The sequence below is a fragment of the Schistocerca piceifrons genome, chromosome X (assembly GCF_021461385.2).
Source record: "Schistocerca piceifrons isolate TAMUIC-IGC-003096 chromosome X, iqSchPice1.1, whole genome shotgun sequence".
Classification (NCBI taxonomy): Eukaryota; Metazoa; Arthropoda; class Insecta; order Orthoptera; family Acrididae; genus Schistocerca; species Schistocerca piceifrons.
Window position 1 is genome coordinate 246,265,140 of NC_060149.1, and position 13,833 is coordinate 246,278,972.

General features: G+C 42.0%; 1 protein-coding gene across 1 annotated transcript in view; it reads left to right on the forward strand.

The window, feature by feature from the left end:
• Positions 1-13,833, forward strand: part of LOC124721875 — a 524,898-nt gene that overhangs the window by 48,567 nt on the left and 462,498 nt on the right. The gene's annotated exons all lie outside the window — the stretch shown is intronic.

Here is a 13,833-nt window from a genome sequence, read left to right on the forward strand (position 1 = left end):
AACCCTTCCAATAAATATAGGGTTAAAATCCCTATCAGGCCATCTGAATAGTATACCGAACTTTCTAAGAACTCCTCCAATAAACATGGGGTTAAAATCCCCGTCAGGCAACGTAAATTTAGTTTCTATAAAGCACTTAAGACTAATTAATGCTGGCCGTGGGGCGAGTTTTTCTGAAGGCGGGAGTTTTCGTGCCGTTGAAGAAGAAGTGTTCGATCTTCCCCGTGTGACCAGAAAGCGCGAAAAGTTAATATAGGTGTATCGAACTGACTGCCTTCTGCTTCCATAAGAGGGTACTGATACACATGCCCACAAAAATCTTCAGAAATATTCATGTTTATGTGCGGTACAGAGCGATTAAAAATACTGGGAAAAGAATGTTACCTAAAATCTGCAGCAATCTTTCTACAAGTTGATCCAAATTCATAGTGAGTAATTTAGCATAAAACTTCTTGATGTTTAGCGGAAAATGAGTACATCTTGTTACTTATATTTCTAAGTATATACGTGAGTGCTAGAGGCGTACGAAAAAGTCATTTGAGTACAACTGAAGTTAAAGTAATAGTGGCGTTGAGAGCAGAAAAGAAATGCTCCAGTGAACGGACTACTTCTGACCAGGTATAGCAGATGCAAAAAATATTACGTAACAAACACAAATAATAATAATAATTTGTATTATTAATAAAAAATAACAATAGGCAATAATAATAGTAATAAAAGTAACAGTAATAAAAGTAATAAAACAATAGAGGCATTAAGAATGGACGCCGGCCGTTTTGGCAGAGCGGTTCTAGTCCTCTGCCAGGCACTTAAATGTGATTTGTAGAGTATCCATGTAGATGTGTGCGCTTCAGTCCGGAACCACGCTGCTGCTACGGTCGCAGGTTCGAATCCTGCCTCGGGCATGGATGTGTGTGATGTCCTTAGGTTTAAGTAGTTCTAGCTTCTAGGGGACTGATGAACTCGGATGTTAAGTCCCATAGTGCTGAGAGCCATTTGAAATTGTAGTGATACAGTCGGAAAAGCGTTCGTCAAAAATTAAGAAAAATAAGAACATAATTATTTTCCGTAACAAAAAGAAATGATTTGGTCTCTGCAGGTATAATAAAATAAGTTTTACTGTAAATTAAGCCGATGAAAAATACCGGGTGATCAAAAAGTCAGTATAAACTTGAAAACTTAATAAACCACGGAATAATGTATACAGAGAGGTAAAAATTGACACACATGCTTGGAATGACATGGGGTTTTATTAGAACAAAAAAAAAGTTCAATAAATGCCCTCAGATGGCGCTGGACAGCAAAACGTCAGTGACTGCGCATGACAATCGTGTATAAAAGGAGCTGTAATGAGAGAGAGAATCAGATGCGCCAGCACTCGCAGCATGTTTACGTTACCTGAAAAGGCGCTTTTAGTGAAGATGTATTATCAGAATGGGGAATGTTCTAGTTCAGCGTTACGATCCTATCGCCATAGGAAGGGGATTCTAACGGGTAAAGGTCCGCTGACAAACGCAGCTGTAGCGAGAATGATTTCGAAGTTCGAAGCCACGGGTTGTTTAGACGATAGACCCCGTAGTGGCCGACCGAGCACAAGGCGTAATGCTGCTGAGACAGTACAGGCAGAAATGGAGACTGTATAATAGCGGGTTCGTCTGTGAACGGGGAAGTCAGCGCTCGTGCAGACGCACGTCGCACCGGCATTCCATACACTACTGTTTGGTTGGCACTTAGGCGTACCCTTCGGTGCTATCCGTACAAAATCCATCGGCATCATGAACTGTAACCTGGCGATTTAGTGAAGCGGAGGGCATTTGCGGTGTGGGCGTTTCAAAAGATGGCGAAAGATGACGATTGGTTGAGTAACGTGTTGTGGACCGACGAAGCTCATTTCACGCTCCGAGGGTCTGTCAAAGCCCAAAACTGCAGAATTTGGGCTACCTAAAATCCTAGAACTGTCGTGGAAACTCCATTGCACGACGAGAAAGTCACGGTATGGGTTGGATTTACCACATCTACCGTTATCGGGCATTTCTTCTTGGTGGAAATGCGTGATTCTGGTTTTGTAACTGCTACCGTGACGGGTGAGAGGTACGCCGATATGTTACAGAATAGCATCATCCCCAGCCTGGCTGATAAACACCTGCTGGAACGTACGATGTTTATGCAGGATGGCGCTCCACCCCACATTGCTAGACGCTTGAAAGATCTCTTGCGCTCGTCGTTTGGTGATGATCGTGTGGTCAGCCGCCACTTTCGTCGTGCTTGGCGTCCCAGGTCCCCAGACCTCAGTCCGTGCGATTATTGGCTTTGAGGTTACCTGAAGTCGCAAGTGTATTGTGTCTTTAGGGATGCTGAAAGACAACATCCGACGCCAGTGCCTCATCATAACTCCGGATATGCTTTACAGTGCTGTTCATAATACAGGGTGATTCAAAAAGAATACCACAACTTTAAAAATGTGTATTTTATGAAAGAAACACAATATAACCTTTTGTTATACATCATTACAAAGAGTATTTAAAAAGGTTTTTTTTCACTCAAAAACAAGTTCAGAGATGTTCAATATGGCCCCCTCCAGACACACGAGCAATATCAACCCGTTACTCCAACTCGTTCCACACTCTCTGTAGCATATCAGGCGTAACAGTTTGGATAGCTGCAGTTATTTCTCGTTTCAAATCAACAATGGTGGTTGGGAGAGATGGCCAAAACACCATATCCTTAACATACCCCCATAAGAAAAAATCGCAGGGGGTAAGATCAGGGCTTCTTGGAGGCCAGTGATGAAGTGCTCTGTCACGGGCTGCCTGGCGGCCAATCCATCGCCTCGGGTAGTTGACGATAAGGTTTCATAACTAACCTTTTTCGTAGGACTCTCCATACAGTTGATTGTGGAATTTGCAGCTCTCTGCTAGCTCTGCGAGTCGATTTTCCTGGGCTGCGAACAAATGCTTGCTGGATGCGTGCTACATTTTCATCCTCGTTCTCGGCCGTCCAGAACTTTTCCCTTTGCACAAACACCCATTCTCTGTAAACTGTTTATACCAACGTTTAATACACCACCTATCATGAGGTTTAACACCATACTTCGTTCGAAATGCACGCTGAACAACTGTCGTCGATTCACTTCTGCCGTACTCAATAACACAAAAAGCTTTCTGTTGAGCGGTCGCCATCTTAGCATCAACTGACGCTGACGCCTAGTCAACAGCGCCTCAAGCGAACAAATGTACAACTAAATGAAACTTTATAGCTCCCTTAATTCGCCGACAGAAAGTGCTTAGCTCTGCCTTTTGTCGTTGCAGAGTTTTAAATTCCTAAAGTTGTGGTATTCTTTTTGAATCACCCTGTATTATTCCTCGACTACAGCTATTGTTGAGGAATGATTGTGGACATATCGAGCATTTCCTGTAAAGAACATCATCTTTGCTTTGTCTTACTTTGTTATGCTAATTATTGCTATTCTGATCAGATGAAGCGCCATCTGTCGGACATTTTTTGAACTTTTGTATTTTTTCGGTTCTAATAAAACCCCATGCCATTCCAAGCATGTGTGTCAATTTGTACCTCTCTATCTACATTATTCCGTTATTTATTCAGTTTTCAAATTTATACTGGCTTTTTGATCACCCGGTACATTGCCAGACAAGAAGTTAAGCACTCAGAAGCCATGGTTGGAAGTCAATGCAACTTCGTACACGTACACACGATCGGCGGATATGTAAATGATCAGAGTTGCAATTTTCTATGAGGGGTAGAACGACCACCGAAGTGCAGTTTAGTATTGTTACCAGGACTGGTGGGTTAAATAAGCAGCGTGAACAACGGCTGATGTTGAGTCATCGCTGTGAAGGATACGGAGATGCTGCACACCTGCTAAAGCTTGAAAGTGACCTCACTGTCGGTCTCAATTTGACCAGCTGGTCAAATCGTGCAATATCCGGACATGTAAGGCATCGGATGTGACAGTGGCCCGATATTAAACTACATGGGAACATGAGGGCAGCCATACTCGTCGTCAAGGTTCCAGTCGACTACGTCTAACCACCACGAGGGAGGATCATCACATTTTGCACCAAACACATCGTAACCCCTTCACATCTGTGCCTGCTATCCGAGAACAAGTAATGTACATCCTCCAGCTTTCTGTGTCGTCCTGCTAGCATCAGACGGAATAGGGAATTATCGTCCCAGCCTACGCCACGGACAGCATGCGCTCATCATGTGTTACCTCTCAGTATCGTGGTGCCACTTTCCAACAGAAACATGCTCGTCCACACATGACACGCATCTCCATGAACTGTATGCGTGATGTTGAGGTACTCCTGTGGCCAGCAAGATCCACAGATACGTATCCGATAGAACGTGTGAGATGAGCTCGACCATCAACTTTTGCCCCACTGCCAGTACCAACGATATCAAGGACCAGTTACAACAGTTGTATATCAGCTTGCCTCAGGAGATGATATCAAGGCTTTATGACATCCTTCCCAGCTGCATCAGTGCATAGATTCAGGCCAGGTAGGGTGCAACTTCATATTCATAAGTAGGCTAAACTAGCTAAATCCTTGTAAATTTGACTCAAATTTGTAATCCCTGAAATAATATTATATAAACTCTCAACCCATGGCGTTTCATGCCGTTTCCTCTTCCTCTCCTGGCTGTTTCACTTTTCGTCAGGCAGTGTACAAATAATCCTCATTTCTGCTTAGGTAGTTCTCTGTTTATCCTTTTTTTAAAAACTGCCAATCATCCGAAATTCATTTTTACATAGTTAAAAGTAATTTATTTCCCCGCGGCAAAAGCATAATCTTCTCAGAATAGATGATGCACATTTAGTATACTGGAACACACAAGGTGGGTGAAAATCGGTCCGCTCTGTAATGTAAAATGAACGCGTCGTTCGTTTCCTCGTCGATTCGTACAACAGTATCAGAAACACACAACTGGAACGCAGTAGTCGATAACTCGAGAGCTAACTTTATTTCGGTTTAATGCTCCTGTCCTCCGTTCCCTCCACCTGTGACCGACTTGCTCCTCGCCTCACACGAGAGTGTTGGAGGAGCGCACTAGAAGCCGGCCAGAGTGGCTGAGCGGTTCTAGGCGCTACAGTCTGGAACCGCGCGACCGCTACGGTCGCAGGTTCGAATCCTGCTTCGGGCATGGGTGTGTGTGATGTACTTAGGTTCTACATCTACATCTACATTGATACTCCGCAAGCCACCCAACGGTGTGTGGCGGAGGGCACTTTACGTGCCACTGTCATTACCTCCCTTTCCTGTTCCAGTCGCGTATGGTTCGCGGGAAGAACGACTGTCTGAAAGCCTCCGTGCGCGCTCTAATCTCTCTAATTTTACATTCGTGATCTCCTCGGGAGGTATAAGTAGGGGGAAGCAATATATTCGATACCTCATCCAGAAACGCACCCTCTCGAAACCTGGCGAGCAAGCTACACCGCGATGCAGAGCGCCTCTCTTGCAGAGTCTGCCACTTGAGTTTATTAAACATCTCCGTAACGCTATCACGGTTACCAAATAACCCTGTGACGAAACGCGCCGCTCTTCTTTGGATCTTCTCTATCTCCTCCGTCAGACCGATCTGGTACGGATCCCACACTGATGAGCAATACTCAAGTATAGGTCGAACGAGTGTTTTGTAAGCCACCTCCTTTGTTGATGGACTACATTTTCTAAGCACTCTCCCAATGAATCTCAACCTGGTACCCGCCTTACCAACAATTAATTTTATATGATCATTCCACTTCAAATCGTTCCGCACGCATACTCCCAGATATTTTACAGAAGTAACTGCTACCAGTGTTTGTTCCGCTATCATATAATCATACAATAAAGGATCCTTCTTTCTATGTATTCGCAATACATTACATTTGTCTATGTTAAGGGTTAGTTAGGTTTAAGTAGTTCTAAGTTCTAGGGCACTGATGACCTCAGAAGATAAGTCCCATAGTGCTCAGAGCCATTTGAACCAAGCGCACTAGAAGTAAACTCCGACTTACTCGTCACTCAGTCGCATCCGCTGACCACCTCTATGACAAACTAAATCTTACTTTCTTATTTTCATTAACTGTTTACACAACAAATCTAAGCTTCTCATTTTTATTAACTCTTTACACAACAAATCTAAGCACGTAACAGGACACAGCCAAGAGAACATTTGTCATTAAGAAATACCTTTATCACGGCTGGAGAGAATCGGTAATACGAGGGTTGTCCAGAAAGTAAATTGCGATCAGTCGCGAAATGGAAATTACAGTGAAAACCACAAACGTTTTATTTGCAACAGTTAGGAACACCTTCCACCTACTTCTCTACTTCGAGTTTTGTCGTAGTGTTGTATCAACTTCCCAATATCCTCGTCATAGGAAGCAGCCGCCTGTGCTTTCGTCCAGTTATCTGCACTGGTCTGCAGCTCGTTGTCTGTGGAAAAAGTTTGTCTTCATGACCAGCGTTCTTGTGAGCAGAGATGAGACTCAGGGGGAGCCAATTACGGACTGTATTGTGGGTGGTTAAACATTTCTCATCGGAAACGCTGCAGGAGCGTCTTCATTGCCCCTGCAGTCTGCGGCCGAGAATTGGCATGAAGATTGAACTACTCGACGGTTGTGTTAAGTGGGCTGCATTACACAGGCGAACTCTCTAAACAGGTCCTCATACTTGGCGGGAGACGCTATTCCCTACGCGTCTTTACGTGCTCACTGTTAACTCAAAGCTAAAAAGAGCGACGCGGCACGATCGACGGGCGTACTACAGACAGTGCCCAACACATCTGTGCAAAGTTTTACCAGATTTTCCCAATGGTTTCCATTTCGCGACGGATCGGAACTTACTTTCTGGACAACCCTCGTATTTGCCCTCGAAGAGTTACAGGCGCTTTTGAAAATGGTTATTGGATTATAGATTTCTTGCTGTTTCTCGTTGGTTGCCTAACATTACGCAACATCTCCAGTCTCCATTACTGCCGGAAAGGTGATGATGTGGGATGGTAGTAACAGTCAGATATGTCACGTTGTAGCCTAGCCATTTTCTGTAAAAATATGCCTTCAGTAGTTGCGCCTCCTCGCATCTGACTAGAAGTTGGTGGTTGAAAGTAGGCTATTTTCAGTAATGCACACTACAAAAGATTGGCAGTTCAAACACTGTACTTGAACTTAGATACTGAATGAACAACTGTTCATCGCCAGATCGAGTCTCATCTATTAAAATTACAGTACAGGTAACTGGATACCCACATACTACACTCGATTGATGTCGGATAATATGATTGTTAGAGTGCAGTAATCTAACACTGAAATAGCTGTCCACAGAAGTTCATGTGCGGCAAACAGATAATTAACACAGTCTCTGATTAAAGTTCCTAAATACTGTCCTTGAAGTCTAACACTCATATCAATACGAAAACGGTGTACACAGTAAGTAATTATTGGAAACAACACGCTTCACAGTCTGACCACATTGTCAAAGTAGATGATTATCGTTATTAAAGTTTGATACAGTGCATGATACTAATTACAGATTCACAGTTCGATTAATCATTTAAAACAGTCATTGATTTATTTAAAACTTCCCACACGCTAAATTTCGATATATTGAGGTACATTTATCGACTTGTAATTAGTACTAGTTGGTCTGCAGTACGTTATCATGTATTTTCAGACACAGATCTTACTCGTTTCACAACGCACCGCAGGCAGACTTAAATATGACTTCCGACAAGGTTCTTTGATAAGTTTACTCTAGTAAGAACTACAGTGAACTATTTTTGTTTGCTGGATTTTCAAAAATTACAATTAATGATTTACGCTTCCAAGTAACTAAATAATAGAAGAAGATTCGTTTGAATGTGAACCGCCGCGCGGGGTGGCCGTGCGGTTTGAGGCGCCATGTCATGGATTGCGCGGCCCCTCCCGCCGGAGGTTCGAGTCATCCTTCGGCCATGGGTGTGTGTGTTGTTCTTAGCATAAGGTAGTTTAAGTAGTGTGCAAGTCTAGGGACCGATGACACAGTAGTTTGGTCCCTTAGGAATTCACACACATTTGAACAGTTTTGAATGTGAACCTTCAGATACAGAAATAATTTCTATTGAATTACCCTGGCTAGTTTGCTTAAATATCGGTTTCTATTTCAGTAACAATGTTTTAGCTACACGTCTAATTACGTTGAAATTAAATGAATGCAGATGTTGCTAACATATTTTCGTCATTGGTTTTATGGATATATTAATTATTTATATATCTTTTTCATCTACTTCTGAAATTACTGATATATAGTAATTGGCATGGTTTTTAGGCAAACTAACTACACTGATGGATCGTAGGTAAGCAAAAGAAGGTAAGTGATAATAATAATAGTATTTGGGGGGGAAGAAAAACACAACAGCTTGAAAGTATCCACCTGCTTTGTTACAACATGGGCATTGCAAGTGGATATTTCACTTCAGGTACATATCGTCCACTAACCTTACGTCGTCCGTAAAGATACCCATCCCTATACCAGAAGACAATGCACGGTCGCAGGTCCATTGATACAACTCACCTTGACTGCAAGGAATATCGCCACAAATGATTAGTAGGCTGACTGGCTATAGGCAATGAGTATTCAGACATTTATAGGGATACCACCACATCTTTTATTTATCACGTCAACTATTCTGGTTGAATGTGTACAACTCATATTCACAATGATTTCGAATAATAATTACACTCAAGCGAAATGAAATATGATAAAATCACTACTATATAGTGTACCCACTTGCACTATGTACGTCTTTCTCCATGCACGCTCACTCTCAAATTGCCTAGACACCCCTTTGCTTCAAACCCTTCTGGAGTCCCTACCCACGAATACTAGCTAATCATAAGCCAGTAAAGGCAACGCTTCCATGACACAATAGATGCCGCCCTGTTCAGCTTATCTCTTATTACACAACACTATAGTTTCCGTATACTGCATTATTAGGCTGGACTGACTGTCCATCAGTAATACAACACCGTGTTTTGGATTTGGAATTTCTCAGCATAGTACCAATTACCCAACAATATTACAATTCTTATTCCGCTTATTCCGTAACTCGAAGGAAAAGGAAGTGACCTCCTTTGCAGTGACATCTTATCCGTAATAGCACACTTAATTGCTCTCTTGAAGAATAAACTGACCCAAAATTTGGCTAAAAATCATTCTAGTTTAGGAGATATGATGATGTATGAAAGACCCAGTGAGCCGGTAAAATGATTAAGACACTGAAACCTTCTAAATCTTCTCGGAACGACCGTGGTTCAGAGCCTCGTCCGGATATTACGATTCAGATTTAACGTTCTTCTAACTCACTTCCGGCGGTTGATGGACTGGTTCCTTAAGCAAATGTACGTTCGATTTTTTCCGCAGCATCACCCGATTCGATCTTGCGCCCTGTCTATTAACAGAGTGTGAAAGTATAATTTTCTTCCTCTGAAACAGTGTAGTAATGTTTCCTCTTACTCTAACTGCAAATTAAAACTGTGTTCCAGACCGGGACCCTTGCCTTCCGCGGGCAAGTGCTCTAATGACCGAGCTAGCAAAGCACGACTCAAGAACCGTCCTCGCAGCTTTACTTCCGCCAGTACCTCTTCGCCTGTCGTCCAAACGTTGCAGAAGTTCTCCTTTTTTTCATAGAGGGTGGAGCCCCTCCACGCCCACACAAGCATGATGCCCAACACAGTATGTTTACTGCCATCTCTGCACAGTGATTAGTTTTCACCAAGTGAGGTCTTCGCAGGATGTGGGTACTGTGATGTTTGCGTACGTCTGGTTATGATTAACCGTTTAGATACGCTAGTCTGGAGATACACTGCGTCGATAGTTGAAGGAAGGGTAGCTGTTTGAAGGGTAGAGGGGAAAAAAGTGCCAAGGCAAGAGCCAAGGGAAGAAAACCTCTGCGATAGTCGTGTTGAGTAGCAAGGATCAGTAGCGGATTGCTTGCTATCTGCGATAAATCGTTCGAGGGTTAGGTACGTTAGTGGTGGGTATCATGCAGGCGGATACCTTTGACGTTGTGAGGCGTTGCTACTCGGCGGCTGCAACTGGGTACCGGCGTTGACTTCTCATCCAGTATCAGCATACTTATAATAGTTGGGTTCAATTTGGAAATTTGTAGTAAGGTCTTGTGGGACCAAACTGCTGAGGTCATCGGTACTTAAGCTTACGCACTACTTCATCTAACTTAAACTAACTTACGTTAAGGACAACACCCATGCCCGAGGGAGGACTCTAACCTCCGACGGGGGGAGTCGCGCGGGCCGTGACAAGGCGCCCTAGACCGCACGGCTACTCCGCGCGGCAGTTGGGTTCATCATCGGTCGGTGTCCGGCAGGTCAGATGCCGGATTCACAGTGTAGGGTAGTGTTGGCGGTTTGTTTGTGCGTTAGTGTGCTAGTTTACCGTGCATGGGGGCTTAATTAAATAAAATGCAAATATTTTTGGTAGCTGTTTGTCCGATTACGTTGTGTCTCGTAAACGGTTGGCCCTGACTAGTTTTTGTACGCAATCTGACTGCATAGAATAACAACAAACAATGAAAGAAAATTTTCGTTACCACAGTTAATTAATTAAGTCCCCAGCAACTATAAAACCTACTAAACCAAAGCACAAGTGTAATTGTTCTGTGTGTGGGAGTGTGACTCAACGTACACATCTGGCACGGTTCTTCTTCAACAAGACAAGAAATTTTAAATATCATTTATACTGACGTGATAAAAAAAAATTAGAAATACTATAATTGCGCAAGAAACCCAGAATTACACTCTAATACAAGAACACAAGCCAGATGCTTTGTTGACTGAACCTGTAATGATGCATTATTCAGGACATTGAAATAATGAGAAAAAAAAAGAAAAGGAGTTTGTTACCTCATTTATATTGATGAAAATCACTCTAATCCTTACAATATATCTCCACACCGATTCTCTACTACCACATCTCAACAAGACTCTCCAATATCACATCTCAGCAAGCACTGCCTACTAGCTCATCTCAACAAACACTCTTCACTACGACATCTCAGCACAGACTGCCACGAGTTCTTAACAGGCACTCACTACTACGAGCTCTCCCCAAGCACTGTCTACCACGAGTCCTCGACAGGCACTGACTACCACGAGCTCTGGACAAGCACTGTGTAGGCGGCTTAATAATACTCTTTGGCGCAATCTCTGGCGCAGTGGCTCAGTGTAGCCACCTTTCATATGCCCCTCCTCCACAGGCCAGAATTTGATGGTATTTTTGCCAGCATTGGTGGTGAAAATACCACCAAATTCGTCCACAAAAATACAGACAAAACAAAAGATAATATTAATACCTAAATATCACATAATTAGTTAAAATTTTGGCTTTGCACTGACCTTTCAATAACCTAATATATAAAGTACAGTAGGCAATACAAATTCTTTCATACATGTGGCTTTACATAATAGTATACACAATACACAAAAAATCAGTTTATACAAATGTTCACATAAAATGCTTTCAATGATTAGGTCCAGTAGTAGCACCCAGCGATGGTCAACAGGTGCAAACACCAACAAGTGACATCATTTTAGTAAAAGCAGTTTCATCAGTGGCACCCAGTAAAGTTGAGCAGGTACACACAGCAACAAGTGACATTATTTCAGTAGAAGCAGTTCATCAGTGGCACCCAGCAATGTTGAGGAGGTGCAGACACCAACAAGTGACGTCATTTCAGTAGAAGCAGTCCATTAGTGGCACCCAGTAAAGTTGGGCAGGTGCAGACACCGACAAGTGACATCATTTCCATAGAAGTAGCTCCATCTGTGCACCCAGTAATGTTGAGCAGGTGCAGACACCAACAAGTGACATCATTAAAGCAGAAGCAGTTCATCAGTGGCACCCAGCAATGTTGAGCAGGTGCAGACACCGACAAGTGACATCATTTCCATAGAAGTAGCTCCATCTGTGCATCCAGTAATGTTGAGCAGGTGCAGACACCAACAAGTGACATCATTTCAGCAGAAGCAGTTCCATCTGTGGCACCCAGTAAAGTTGAGCAGGTACACACAGCAACAAGTCACATTTCTCAGCAGAAGCAGTTCCATTAGTGGCACCCAGCAATGTTGAATAGGTGCAGACACCAACAAGTGACATCATTTCAGTAGAATCAGTCCATTAGTGGCACCTAGCAATGATGAGCAGGTCCAGAGAGCAGTCTATAATATTCACTATCACTAATCACACTGTTCATTAGCAGAAATTAAACATGTCCTAGTGGCACCAATCATGTAGAAAAAGTACAAGTAACAGTCCATAATATTTACTATCACTGATCACACTGTTCATCAAAGTTTATAAGCAGAAATTAAACATGTCCTAGTGGCACCAATCATGTAGAAAAAGTACAAGTAACAGTCCACAATATTCACTATCACTGATCACACAGTTCATCAGCAGAAATTAAACGTTTCTAAGTGGCACCCATTATGTTGAAGAGGTGCAGGTAACAGTTCATAATATTCACCATCACTAATCAGACAGTTCAGGCATGAACAATAGTTTGAATACACATACAAATGCTTTTACACACTAGACATATAAATTCTAATAAACACAAAAATGATATCAGATAATTGTCGTATTAACTATTACAAATACACAAATACCAGTAAACCTATAATATTTATGGGTGTCAGTGCAAGCCACTACAAACAAATAAAATAATATTTAGGAGATAGGTGGGTAGGATTAGGAAAGGAAAACACTCGAAACACACACACTCATCTTTCATCTACATTAAGTACTACTGTGTAATTGAATAGTGTTAACTGTGTAAATGCAATTCTGTCAAAATTTGGTGTTCATCATGTATATCAAGTAGTAGTGGCAGCAATGTATAACAGTCAATAATAGTTAAGTCAACGTCATAGTCATCATGTCAAGACCAATGTTTGCCAAGCCAGATCAAAATGTACAGTTGCTGAACAACTGTCAGTGTGCCAAGATATGCAAATACTTCCTCTCTCCAAAAAAAAAAATATGTACTGCTTATTGATTTAACAAAGTGTGTGTAGACAATCTTCCTTCCACTTTAGTGTTCTAGTCCGCTATCTTCATCCTCCTTGTTCCATATAGACCAACAAAAAAAAAAAAAAAATGCACCTCACTTACTTTACCTCTTATACACCAAAACTCCAATAACCATCAGCATCACATAATCTCAATACTTCAATAATACCTCTTCAATGCGTCGATACATATAATCCTTATCATTAATAGCATTTACCTTACCTCTTGTCCACCAAAACTCCAATAATCATAAACTTCACATAATCTCAATAATACCTCAATAATACCTCTTCAGTGCGTCGATACATATAATCCTTATTACCAATATCATTTCACTTCCATAACAACTCTTTCCTCTAGTCAGTCTCCTCGAACAAGTACAGATAAAATCCTAATACAAACCTCATCATCCCATACAATCCGAAGACACACTGTCAACACACAACCTCTGTGTAATCCATCTGACCAAAATCTTCTACTCATTATGAATTATAAACGAAAGAAATGCATACATGACCTCTAACAGACTTAGTTCGAATAACACTCAGTAATTAAGTACGATTACGGAGTGTGAATGATCATAATATTTCACAGTGTGTACACCACTTCAAGAATTATGGCAAACAGAAGCAAACATGTGGAGTATTTCTTGTGTCAAGTGTCACTTCCTGTTTCAATTGCTCACGAAAAATGCAGTGCAATAACTGTCAATGGTCTAAACCTAGTTTCGGTATGTCATGTCGTTAGCTTCCTTCCTATTAGC